This window comes from Bombina bombina, chromosome 1 (genome assembly GCF_027579735.1).
Source record: "Bombina bombina isolate aBomBom1 chromosome 1, aBomBom1.pri, whole genome shotgun sequence".
Classification (NCBI taxonomy): Eukaryota; Metazoa; Chordata; class Amphibia; order Anura; family Bombinatoridae; genus Bombina; species Bombina bombina.
In genome coordinates this window covers 167,622,240-167,633,529 of record NC_069499.1, presented here as the reverse complement: position 1 = coordinate 167,633,529, position 11,290 = coordinate 167,622,240, and the positions used below count along the sequence as shown (strand labels likewise).

Genomic DNA, 11,290 nt, shown 5'->3' with positions numbered 1-11,290 from the left:
ACCGTGTTGGTTATGCAAAACTGGGGAATGGGTAATAAAGGGTTTATCTATCTTTTAAAACAATAACAATTCTATGGTTGACTGTCCCTTTAAGAAGTATTAACACATCTCAGTATATTAATTTAACTTTTCATATCCACTTGTGCAATACTTAGTTTCGACCACACAGGACAAACCAATAATGTATAATCCCTAAGCAAATATATACAAATAATACAGAGTCCACTACACATAAAACTCCAACAAATGTTCATTAGGGTAGCAGGAAGATCTGGCATATATGTTCATCAAAGTTCAATATTACCATATACCAGGATTCTAGTACAGAGCTCTACAACATCCTGCTGGGCTCTGAAGGTGAAAGATTATTAAGTGACAGTGGCACAAAAAATAAATATAGCCACCATTTATAGTCAGAAGAATATTTTTTGCCCACCCAGATCAAAGCTCCTATAAAACATCCCAACCCACTGTACATTAAGTGGGCCCCAGTCTCCGAACTCCAAAAAGGATAAGGCAATGGCTTCTCATCTGCATTGACATATAGATCATGGAAAATACTGCAGCAGAAATATCAAGATTCTCTCTCTTCTTGGGAAACCACTCAGAAGCACAACCCCTGGAGACTTGTTCATTGACTTCCATCATGATATCACATTTGATATTCCAATGATAACAATATTTAAATATTAACATTTAATCCATAGAAATATTTGAAAGGCAAAAAAAAGTTTGTTCGACCATTGAAATCCAAAATTCTGGTGTTCACCTGACCCTAATGATTAAGTGTCACAAATATTTTTTATAAATGAAACAAATTGAAATACACTGCAAACACTTTAAAAGTAAAAGGGACATAAAAAGTAAAAACAGCAGTGTCCATGATAGGTCACAGTATTGTGAGGTACTCCAACATGACCGATCTTCAGTAAAATCACAGTATCCATGAAGTATAATGTTTTGCACAGTATCAGATGAATCAGTAGTGACTATACTTTACATCACAGAGCATACAAAATATTCTGAAGCAGTTTTCTTTCATTTTAAAAACTTTCATAAACTTGTTGAACATTCAGTGGCTTTTCAATATTGAAGATATTAACATATTAAGATAAAAAATTTACAGTTGATGAGATTATTTTGTCTTTAGGATTAGGAGAGATAGATTTAAAAAAAAAAAACAACAACAGTATTTTTAAAAAATCATTAAAGGGGAAATCATGCAAAATCTTTGGGATTTATTTAGACCTTGTATTGTAATGCAGGCGTCTCATTTTCACATAGAGAACACTACATAGCAACATAAACATTTCTCAAATTAAAATTTGTGTTTCTAATTTTTTTTCAAGAGCATTGCTGTGCCAATGAGTTGTCTTAGATCCTTTCACCTGAGCGGCAAGATTTTGAATATCAGGCCTTGAATCATAAAGTTGATAATTTTTACTTTCATGTCCCTTTAAAGGGACAGTCTAGTCCAAAAAAAACTTTCAGGATTCAGATAGAGCATGTAATTTTAAACAATTTTCCAATTTACTTTTATCAACAATTTTTCTTTGTTCTCTTGGTATTCTTAGTTGAAAGCTTAACCTAGGAGGTTCATATGCTAATTTCTTAGAGCTTGAAGGCCGCCTCTTAAGAATGCATTTTAACAGGGTTTTCACCACTAGAGGGTGTTAGTTCATGTTTTTCATATAGATAACACTGTGCTCATGCACGTGAAGTTACCTGGGAGCCATCACTGATTGGCTGAACTGCAAGTCTGTCAAAATAACTGAAATAAAGGGGCAGTTTGCAGAGGCTTAGATACAAGATAATCACAGAGGTAAAAAATATATAAATATAACTGTGTTGGTTATGCAAAACTGGGGAATGGGTAAAAAAGGGATTATCTTTCTTTTTAAACAATAACAATTCTGGTGTAGACTGTCCCTTTAAGGTGGGGGACCTTAAATCTTCTTAGCTGATTGGTTAATTTAATCTGAATCTGTTTTGTTGTTCTGCAATTCCACATATCTGAAGGAGAGATACACGTGGTCATCTGCCACGTTTATAATGTCCTTCGTGTCTGTACTAATAAACATGTTTTTTTAGTGTGCAGAGTGCTTGTTATAAAAAGGACTATTTGCTGTTCTGTAACAAATAAATATTATTTTTTAGATCAAATACATTTTATGTGAAGCCATTAATGTGGCACTTTTTCAGTAACTTGTGAAATTATTCTGCTTTCCATTTGATGGAAAGATTTAAAAGTGCGGGAAGCAGCTCAGTTTACATTTCTCTGATCTTCCAAACAGCATCTTTATCTCTAGCTTACAGAGCTACTTTTGCTTCTGTCTGTTTTATCTATCACTTGCTTTTTGGGAGACCACGCCTTATACTAGAATGTACTTGTCATCCTGGGCAGTGCGGCATCCAGAAGGACAGACGATTCATATTGACTTGTGTACATTCTTTTTAAACCAAATACAAATTTTTAAATTAGACACACGGATCCAGGAAAATGTGTAACCGTCAAGCCAATGTGGTTGTGTTAATGAATTTAGGCTGCTTATTTTTAATATTAGATTATTTTTGGCGCCCTTAGGTGTCAAACAAAATTAAGCATGATGGTAAAGTTAATAAAACTCATCTAAAGGAACTTTCTTAGATGCTGAAAGGGTTATATTCACATACATTGTATAATATTGTTTCCATATACTTCTTAGTGCAGTGTTGCTTTGTTATAGTATTACATTAAAGGGATATGAAACCCACTTTTTATTTTACAATTCAGATAGATCATGTGATTTTAAACAACTTTCCAATTTACTGCTATTATCTCATTTGTTTTGTTCTCTTGGTATACTTTGTTGAAAAGGATTCCTAGGTAGGCTTAGGAGCTGCTGATTGGTAGCTGCTTATAAATGCCTCATGCTATTGGCTCACCCAATGAGGTCAGCTAGCTAACAGTAGTGAATTGCAGCTTCTTCAGCAAAGGATACCAAAAGAATGAAGCAAATTAGATAATAGAAGGAAATTGGAAAGTTGTTTAAAATTGTATGCTCTATCTGAATCATTAAATAACATTTTTTTAGATTTATATTCCCTTTAAGTAAGTTAAGAAAAATCACAGTTACGTAATGTTATGTCACATTATTTAGCAATCTCTATGTTGATTTTATTATTTGAATTGCCAGGGACCACCTAATAAAGAAGTTTAACACTGCTTTTTCATGAAACAAATGACTGAGATCTGTTCTTTGGTTAGTGGTGCTGAGGATCACACAAACATCTTTGGAGATTAAAGGGACAGTCTAGGCCAAAATAAACTTTCATGATTCAGATAGAGCATGTAATTTTAAACAATTTTCCAATTTATTTTTATCACCAATTTTGCTTTGTTCTCTTAGTATTCTTAGTTGAAAGCTTAACCTAGGAGGTTCATATGCTAATTTCTTAGACCTTGAAGCCCACCTCTTTCAGATTGCATTTTAACAGTTTTTCACCACTAGAGGGTGTTAGTTCACGTATTTCATATAGATAACACTGTGCTCGTGCAGGAGAAGTTATCTGGGAGCAGGCACTGATTGGCTAAACTGCAAGTCTGTCAAAAGAACTGAAAAAAGGGGCAGTTTGCAGAGGCTTAGATACAAGATAATCACAGAGGTTAAAAGTATATTATTATAACTGTGTTGGTTATGCAAAACTGGGAAATGGGTAATAAAGGGATTATCTATCTTTTAAAACAATAAATATTCTGGTGTAGACTGTCCCTTTAAGATTCAGCCCAGAGGATATAATTTGGCCAATTACCTACTTGTTTTTGCTGGTTCCAATTTACTTTTATCATCAAATTTGCTTTGTTCTCTTGGTATTCTTTGTTAAAAGCTAAACCTAGGTAGGCTATATGCAGTTTCTAAGCCCTTGAAAGATGCTTCTTATCTCTGTGCATTTTGACAGCTTTTCACAGCTAAAATGCAAGCCTGTCAAAAGAACTGAGATAAGGGGGCCGTCTGCAGAGGTTTAGATACAAGGTAATGACAGAGGTAAAAAGTATATTAATATAACAGTGTTGGTTGTGCAAAACTGGGGAATGGAATGGGTAATAAAGGGATTATCTATATTTTTAGACAATAAACATTCCGGAGTAGACTGTCCCTTTAAGACTCACTCATTGTGTCACCTGTACAATTACTACCATTTACCACTAAGTTACTCTGCTCAATATCCTACACTATGCTGCACCCAAACAGCCAAGCAGAAAATATCTGTGTCCTCCTTATAGCACTGGCAATGTAAACAACCAAACACCTGACACCCATCAATCAATCAACATCTCCGTCTAGTATATAGGAGCAGTGCACAAAAACACAAGTGCTAGGACAAACACTACTAGGAAATCCTTAAACAGCTACAAAGACTGCACTAAATTAGTTTTTCCACACTTGTTTTACAATTTTCTGAACATTATATACTGTAGTCTATAATATGTGATATCATTGGCATTTTCTGATATAGGGTTAGATTTCAATTGGCTATAGTTAGTTCGGGCTGTGGTAAGCAACTGAGATAACCTGCATACGTATTATAAGTTGAAAGTAAACGTGTTCGCTCCAGTGCAAACAAAATTTGCTCTCATCAGGTTAGCGCAACTGAAGACAGCGTAAACTATTAGGGTGTAAAAAAAGTGTACCAAACACAACATAAGTACATTAAAATATATATTTATAAGGGTTAAAGGGTATATGGTATATGACAAGGTATTTGTCAGGAAAGGGCAATAATGTGTGTTTATATAATATATATATATATATACACACACAGTATATATGTATATATATGTCTAAATATGTGCATATACTGTAAATGTGTGTATGTGCATATAAATGTGTGTATGTGCATATAAATGTGTATATGTGCATATAAATGTGTAGTTGTGTTTAAATGTGTACTGTTTATATTTATATACATATATATATATATATATATATATATATATATATATATATACACATATGACCGTATATATACATTTTGGAGCCCTTTCTAGACAAATACCTTTAAACATGAATATTAATATTTATTTAATTTAAATATTTTTTAATTTTGTTTTATTGTATTTTAATGTAAATATTTCACAATCCAATGTTCTTCACATATAAGAAAATGCTCTTTGCCTATTTAAATATATATATAAATATCTTTACAAAACATATCCACACAAAGGTGCACTCACACATCCTGTTTTACAGTAGCCAGAGTGCAATAGAAATTTTAACACCAATAGCAGAAAAAACAATCCAAACACATTTATTTTAGTGATGTTTCAGGATACCTAGTGCTCCTTCTTTTGTCACAAAGAGTGTGCATGGAATAAATTGGAGTTTAAATTAACATGAAACTCAAAATTTTTGAAAAGATTCAGAAAGAGAATCCAATTTTAAATAACGTTCCAATTTACATCTATTATCTCATTTGCTTAGTTCTTCGGTATCCTTTGTTGAAATGCACACCTAGGTAATCTCAGGAGCTGGGAGCTAGCTGCTGATTGGTGGCTGCACATATATGCCTCTTGTCACTGGCCTACCAATGTGCTCAGCTAGCTTCCAATAGTGCATTGTTGTTACTTCAACAAAGGATACCAAGAGAATGAAGCAAAATAGATACTAGAAGTTAATCGGAAAGTTGTTAAAAAAATCAATGCTCTATTTGAATCTTGAAAGATTTTTTTGAGGTTTCATGTCCATTTAATATTGTTTTGCAGCATTAAAGACAGAGTTTGAAATCAGCATTAAAATATCATTTGGCTTCACATTTAAACTTCCATTTTCATTGATCTATGTCTCTATAATATAAGCTTAGAATAGCAGATGTGTTGAAAGCCAGTCACAAGACCAAAATGCATCTGCTTCCACCAAAGAATGTTTATTTGTCCTGTCTAGGTCACTCACGAGTATCGGATTCTGTAGGCTTATTCCTATACTGGCTTCTATATCATGTACTAGGAATTAAAATAACTGTGAGCTTAATCAAGGATGTGTTGTTACTGGTTGCCACCTCTCTCTTTAGTTTCTGGGACAACTGACTTAGATAATTTTGCAGTCATAAACTTATTAACTTTTAACAGCAACTAAAATATCAAGAGACATGACTAAGGGCCTTTTGCAGGCCTGAAACATTGTACTATGCTTTACAGTTACTAAAAACTGGTATTAATTATTGAATTTTGTTTCATGTACGTTCTCAAAACTAATAATAATTAATAGTTACAGCAAGCTCAGAAAACTGTTTAACCCCCTTGATGGGCATGACAAGCTATAGATCGTCATGTGTATAGCAACTGAAAGGCGCATGACTAGCCCTTTTTTTCAGGTAGGGGGATCGCCAATAAAACACTGTTTTCAGCGATCCCCCGCAATGCAGGCTAATGGTGGCCTAGTGGGTGGACCTTGATGGGATTGCTGGCCGACGTCACCACGTTCATACGTGATGACGTCACAAAGGGGCAGAGGCAGGATTCCCCAGTAGCTGCAAAGGGAGCTGGATGGGGGGAGGTTTTCTAACCCCTCAATCTCAACTTCCATAGCTGGTCTTGGAGCAGTACTACATATCAGATCTTTTAAAGATAAAGTTAAAGAAACACAAAAAGGATTTGGTTGGTAATAGCACATTATATGAACAACGAAAATATTTTTTGTATGTCTAGAGACCCCTAATAAAATGTATATGTATAGACAAATCCCTCTCTTAAAAAATATATTCATTTTGTTTGTATAGTCAGGTGATCAAGAAAAAAGAGCTTTTGTTTCTTTACTGCACAATTGGGAGTCTCTAATTTATATTAAAACCCCCATAGCCTGTATGGGCTTCTATTTCACATGTGGCTACCCTTGAGGACAATTTAGTAAGGTGATCACAGTAACAGCTATGGTCACTGGACCATTTTCAATATTATTTACTGAAATCTACCCCAAAAAATTATACTTTGTTCCCCCCTAGTTGTGGCTGTAGCTTTCTCACATGCCATGAATAATAAATATAATAATGGCATATTGTGAACCTGCTGGGTTCACAATATGTATAATTTGTGTGGGTAACTCACTGAAATTTGACTACAATAGTGTTTAAATGTAAGTAGCAAAAAATCTCAAAATTGGCTCAGCACTGGGATGAAAAAAAGGCTTAGCAGCGAAAGGGTTAAATACATTGCATTGTTACCACAAAGCAATAACATCATTAAAGGGACAGTAAATTCATAATTAGACATCATTGATTCAGACAGAGCAAGCAATTGTAAACTACTTTCCAATTTACTTCTATTATTTAATTTGTTTCCTTCTCTTGTTATCCTTTGCTGAAAGGTTTATCTAGGGAATTTCAGGAGCAGTAAATAACCTAGGTTCTAGCTGCTGATTGGTATTAAAAAGAATGAAGCAAATTTGATAATAGAAGTAAACGAGGAAGTTGTTTAAAATTGTTTGTTTTACCTAAATCATGAAAAAAAAATTTGAGTTTCATGTCCCTTTAAGTTAAAGCTGATTAAATTTAAAGTAAAACTAACAGCGTTGTGCACCATTAAGTCCAGGAACACCACTGCTTGCTGGATGACAACTCCCACAAAAAAAATGTTTTATTTAGCCTAAAAACACACATTTAAAAATAATAATAATAAAATATATATATATATAGAAATAATAATAATAATATATATATATATATATATATAGAAATAAAATCAATGTAAATATTTGCATAGGAAATTAGCACATCTAGGCAAAATTCCCTGCTCGCTTTTCCCCAGAAATACCTCATATACAATGTTACCAATGCACAAGAGAATTCTGGGTAAGATATGCAAATTAGATATGCAAATTCTCAGTTTTTTTGCTTCAAAATACTGTTTTAACACAGCTATCCTTTTAACAGGATTATTGAAGCAAAAAAAAAGCTGTGTTAAAACAGTATTTTGAAGCAAAAAAATAATTTGCATATCTTACCCAGAATTCTCTTGTGCATTGGTAACTTTGTATATGAGGTATTTCTGGGGAAAAGCGAGCGGGGAATTTTGCCTAGATGTGCTAATTTCCTATGCAAATATTTACATTGATTTAATTTTGAGACATGGAGGATTTTAATTTCAATTTTTTATCTCCCCCCATAATTTTAATGAATTATATATAAATAATAATAATAATATATATATATAGAAAAATAATACATTTTGAAACATTCAATTTTCCCTTAATTTGTTATTTAACTATTGTATAAATCCATTGACTTTCATATTAGCAAGATTTAGTATTATTTATTATTACTAATATTAATTTGTTTCCCAGGACAGAAACGTCATTTTGGCAGTACTTATTCTAATGTTTCGTTTTGGAAACAAAACAGAATTCCTAGGATTACAGCTGAAAGAAATTGACACCAAAGGAGCTTGCTGGCAGCACGAGTAACTTACAGACAAATGAGTAATAGTTTCTCAAAATGTATTTAAAGACTATGGGGCCGAATGATCAAGCTTTGAATGGAGCTTGATGCCCCTGTTTCCGCGCGAGCCTTCAGGCTCACCGGAAACAGCAATTATGAAGCAGCGGTCTAAAGACCGCTGCTCCATAACTTGTCCGTCTGCTCTGAGGCTGCAGACATCAATCCGCACGATCCTATACGATCGGGCTGATTGACACCCCCTGCTAGCGGCCAATTGGCCACAAATCTGCAGGGGGCTTCATTGAACTGCTTGTGCAATGATAAATGCCGACAGTGTATACATTGTATCATGTCCACTTGCACATTAATAAATAGGCCCCTAACTCTAGACTTGTTTATTGGACCAATCACTTCTGGCTGTCAGGCAGGCACATGCCTCATGTCCCTTGTTGCTAGGAAAGTGAATTTAGTGGATCTGCCTTGTGTCATTTTTAGAATTATATAAATCTTTCAGATAATGGATATATTGGTTTATCTCTCTACAGTGTGGTATAATATTTCAATCCACTCACCAAAATATATTTGAAATAATCCCAGAAAGTCCTTGGTGCATATTGTGCACCTTTAGAATAGTTAATCAAATGTTCTAAAATCAAATAATTGTTTTACAAAATGTCTTTAAAATTTAAGGGTGAGTTATTAAAGATTAGAAATGATATAATCCAACATTTTAGATGACAAATCAGAACATTTCATGTAGAAATAAATATTACAATATCTTGCAAAAAGCTAAGCAATTGTATTTACGTTGTTTGTAATAAATCTAAAGGAATGATTTTATTTACACACACACACATGAATTTACACATACACTCTCACCCAGGACTATATTATAGTAGGGATAAGACTACTCAAAAGCCATCAAAACTTTTTTTTTTTTTAATAATTTAATGGACGATGTGCAATCAAAATTAGGTTATATCTCAAGCTTATCATATTCCATTTTGTATAGCTATGTCACCTTTAAAAAAAGAAAAGCAACAGACCTGCATTTATTGTAGCAAATTCAAGCTGCACATGTACTGGTCATGAATTTTATAAAATATTGTTGTACTACACCAGAATTGTGTAGGCATATATCATTGAGTTATAAAACATTACAGGCTTAAAATCTAACACATTACATTCAAAGAAATTATAATAAATTCTACTTTACCTTGTCTTAGTCCAGCTGTGCTCTTAAAATCCCACCGGGGCAGAGAAAGAAATGGTGAAAGATATAGACAATGAAGAAAGAACAGTAGGAAATAGGTAAGAAGTGTGTCTTCACAGTGCAGTCCACATTTCGCAAGGGCAAGACCCGCCCAAGATACAAAAATAAAGTTATCAGCAAGTGAGCATTCCTGAGGGGCTGAGATATTTTCTGTATAAGGGAAGCACATAGTGTCAGCTGTGGAATGGCATGTAGTAGGAGGTCTGTCACCCAACTGGCATAGCAAGGGAGGGACACAGTGTGAGGGCTCACATCATCAAAGTGTCACAGACACTGTCCAAAAGTGTCACAGATATCGTGAGAGAATCCCTGGTGCTTTTATGTTATTACTTCCTTAAAGTTGAACATACAACTAGCTCTCCTTCTACACAGATAAACATACATCTAACTATCCTTCTATACAGATAAACATACAACTAGCTCTCCTTCTACACAGATAAACATGCATCTAACTATCCTTCTATACAGATAAACATACAACTAGCTATCCTTCTACACAGATAAACATGCAACTAGTTATCTTTCTATACACATAAACATACAATTACCTATCCTTCTATACAGATAAACATACAACTAGCTATCCTTCTACACAGATAAACATACAACTAGCTATCCTACACAGATAAACATACATCTAGCTATCCTTCTATACAGATAAACATACAACTAGCTATCCTTCTACACAGATAAACATACAACTAGCTATCCTTCTACACAGATAAACATACATCTAGCTATCCTTCTACACAGATAAACTTACAACTAGCTATCCTTCTACACAGATAAACATACATCTAGCTATCCTTCTACACAGATAAACATACAACTAGCTATCCTTCTACACAGAAAAACATACAACTAGCTATCCTTCTACACATATAAACATACAACTAGCTATTCTACACAGATAAACATACAACTAGCTATCCTTCTACACAGATAAACATACAACTAGCTATCCTTCTACACAGATAAACATACATCTAGCTATTCTACACAGATAAACATACAACTAGCTATCCTTCTACACAGATAAACATACAACTAGCTATCCTTCTACACAGATAAACATACATCTAGCTATTCTTCTACACAGATAAACATACAACTAGCTATCCTTCTACACAGATACATACAACTAGCTATCCTTCTACACAGAAAAACATGCAACTAGCTATCCTTCTACACATATAAACATACAACTAGCTATCCTACACAGATAAACATACAACTGGTTAGCCTTCTACATAGATAAACATGCAACTAGCTATCCTTCTATACAGATAAACATACAACTAGTTATTCTTCTTCACAGATAAACATACAACTAGTTATCTTTCTATACAGAAAAACATACAACTAGTTATTCTTCTTCACAGATAAACATGCAACTAGCTATCCTTCTATACAGATAAACATACAACTAGCTATCCTTCTACATAGATAAACATACAACTAGCTCTCCTTCTATACAGCTAAACATACAACTAGTTATTCTTCTTCACAGATAAACCTACAACTAACTATTGTTTTACACAGAAAAACATACAACTAGCTATCCTTCTACACAGATAAATATACAACTCGCTATCCTTCTACACAGAT

General features: G+C 33.7%; 1 protein-coding gene across 1 annotated transcript in view; it reads right to left on the bottom strand.

The window, feature by feature from the left end:
• Positions 1-9,780, bottom strand: part of LOC128645002 (spectrin beta chain, erythrocytic) — a 278,974-nt gene extending 269,194 nt beyond the window's left edge. Inside the window, exon 1 of the mRNA XM_053697713.1 lies at positions 9,626-9,780. The gene's annotated coding sequence lies outside the window, so the exon portion shown is untranslated. The remainder of the gene's footprint in view (positions 1-9,625) is intronic.
• Positions 9,781-11,290: the final 1,510 nt, after the last annotated feature.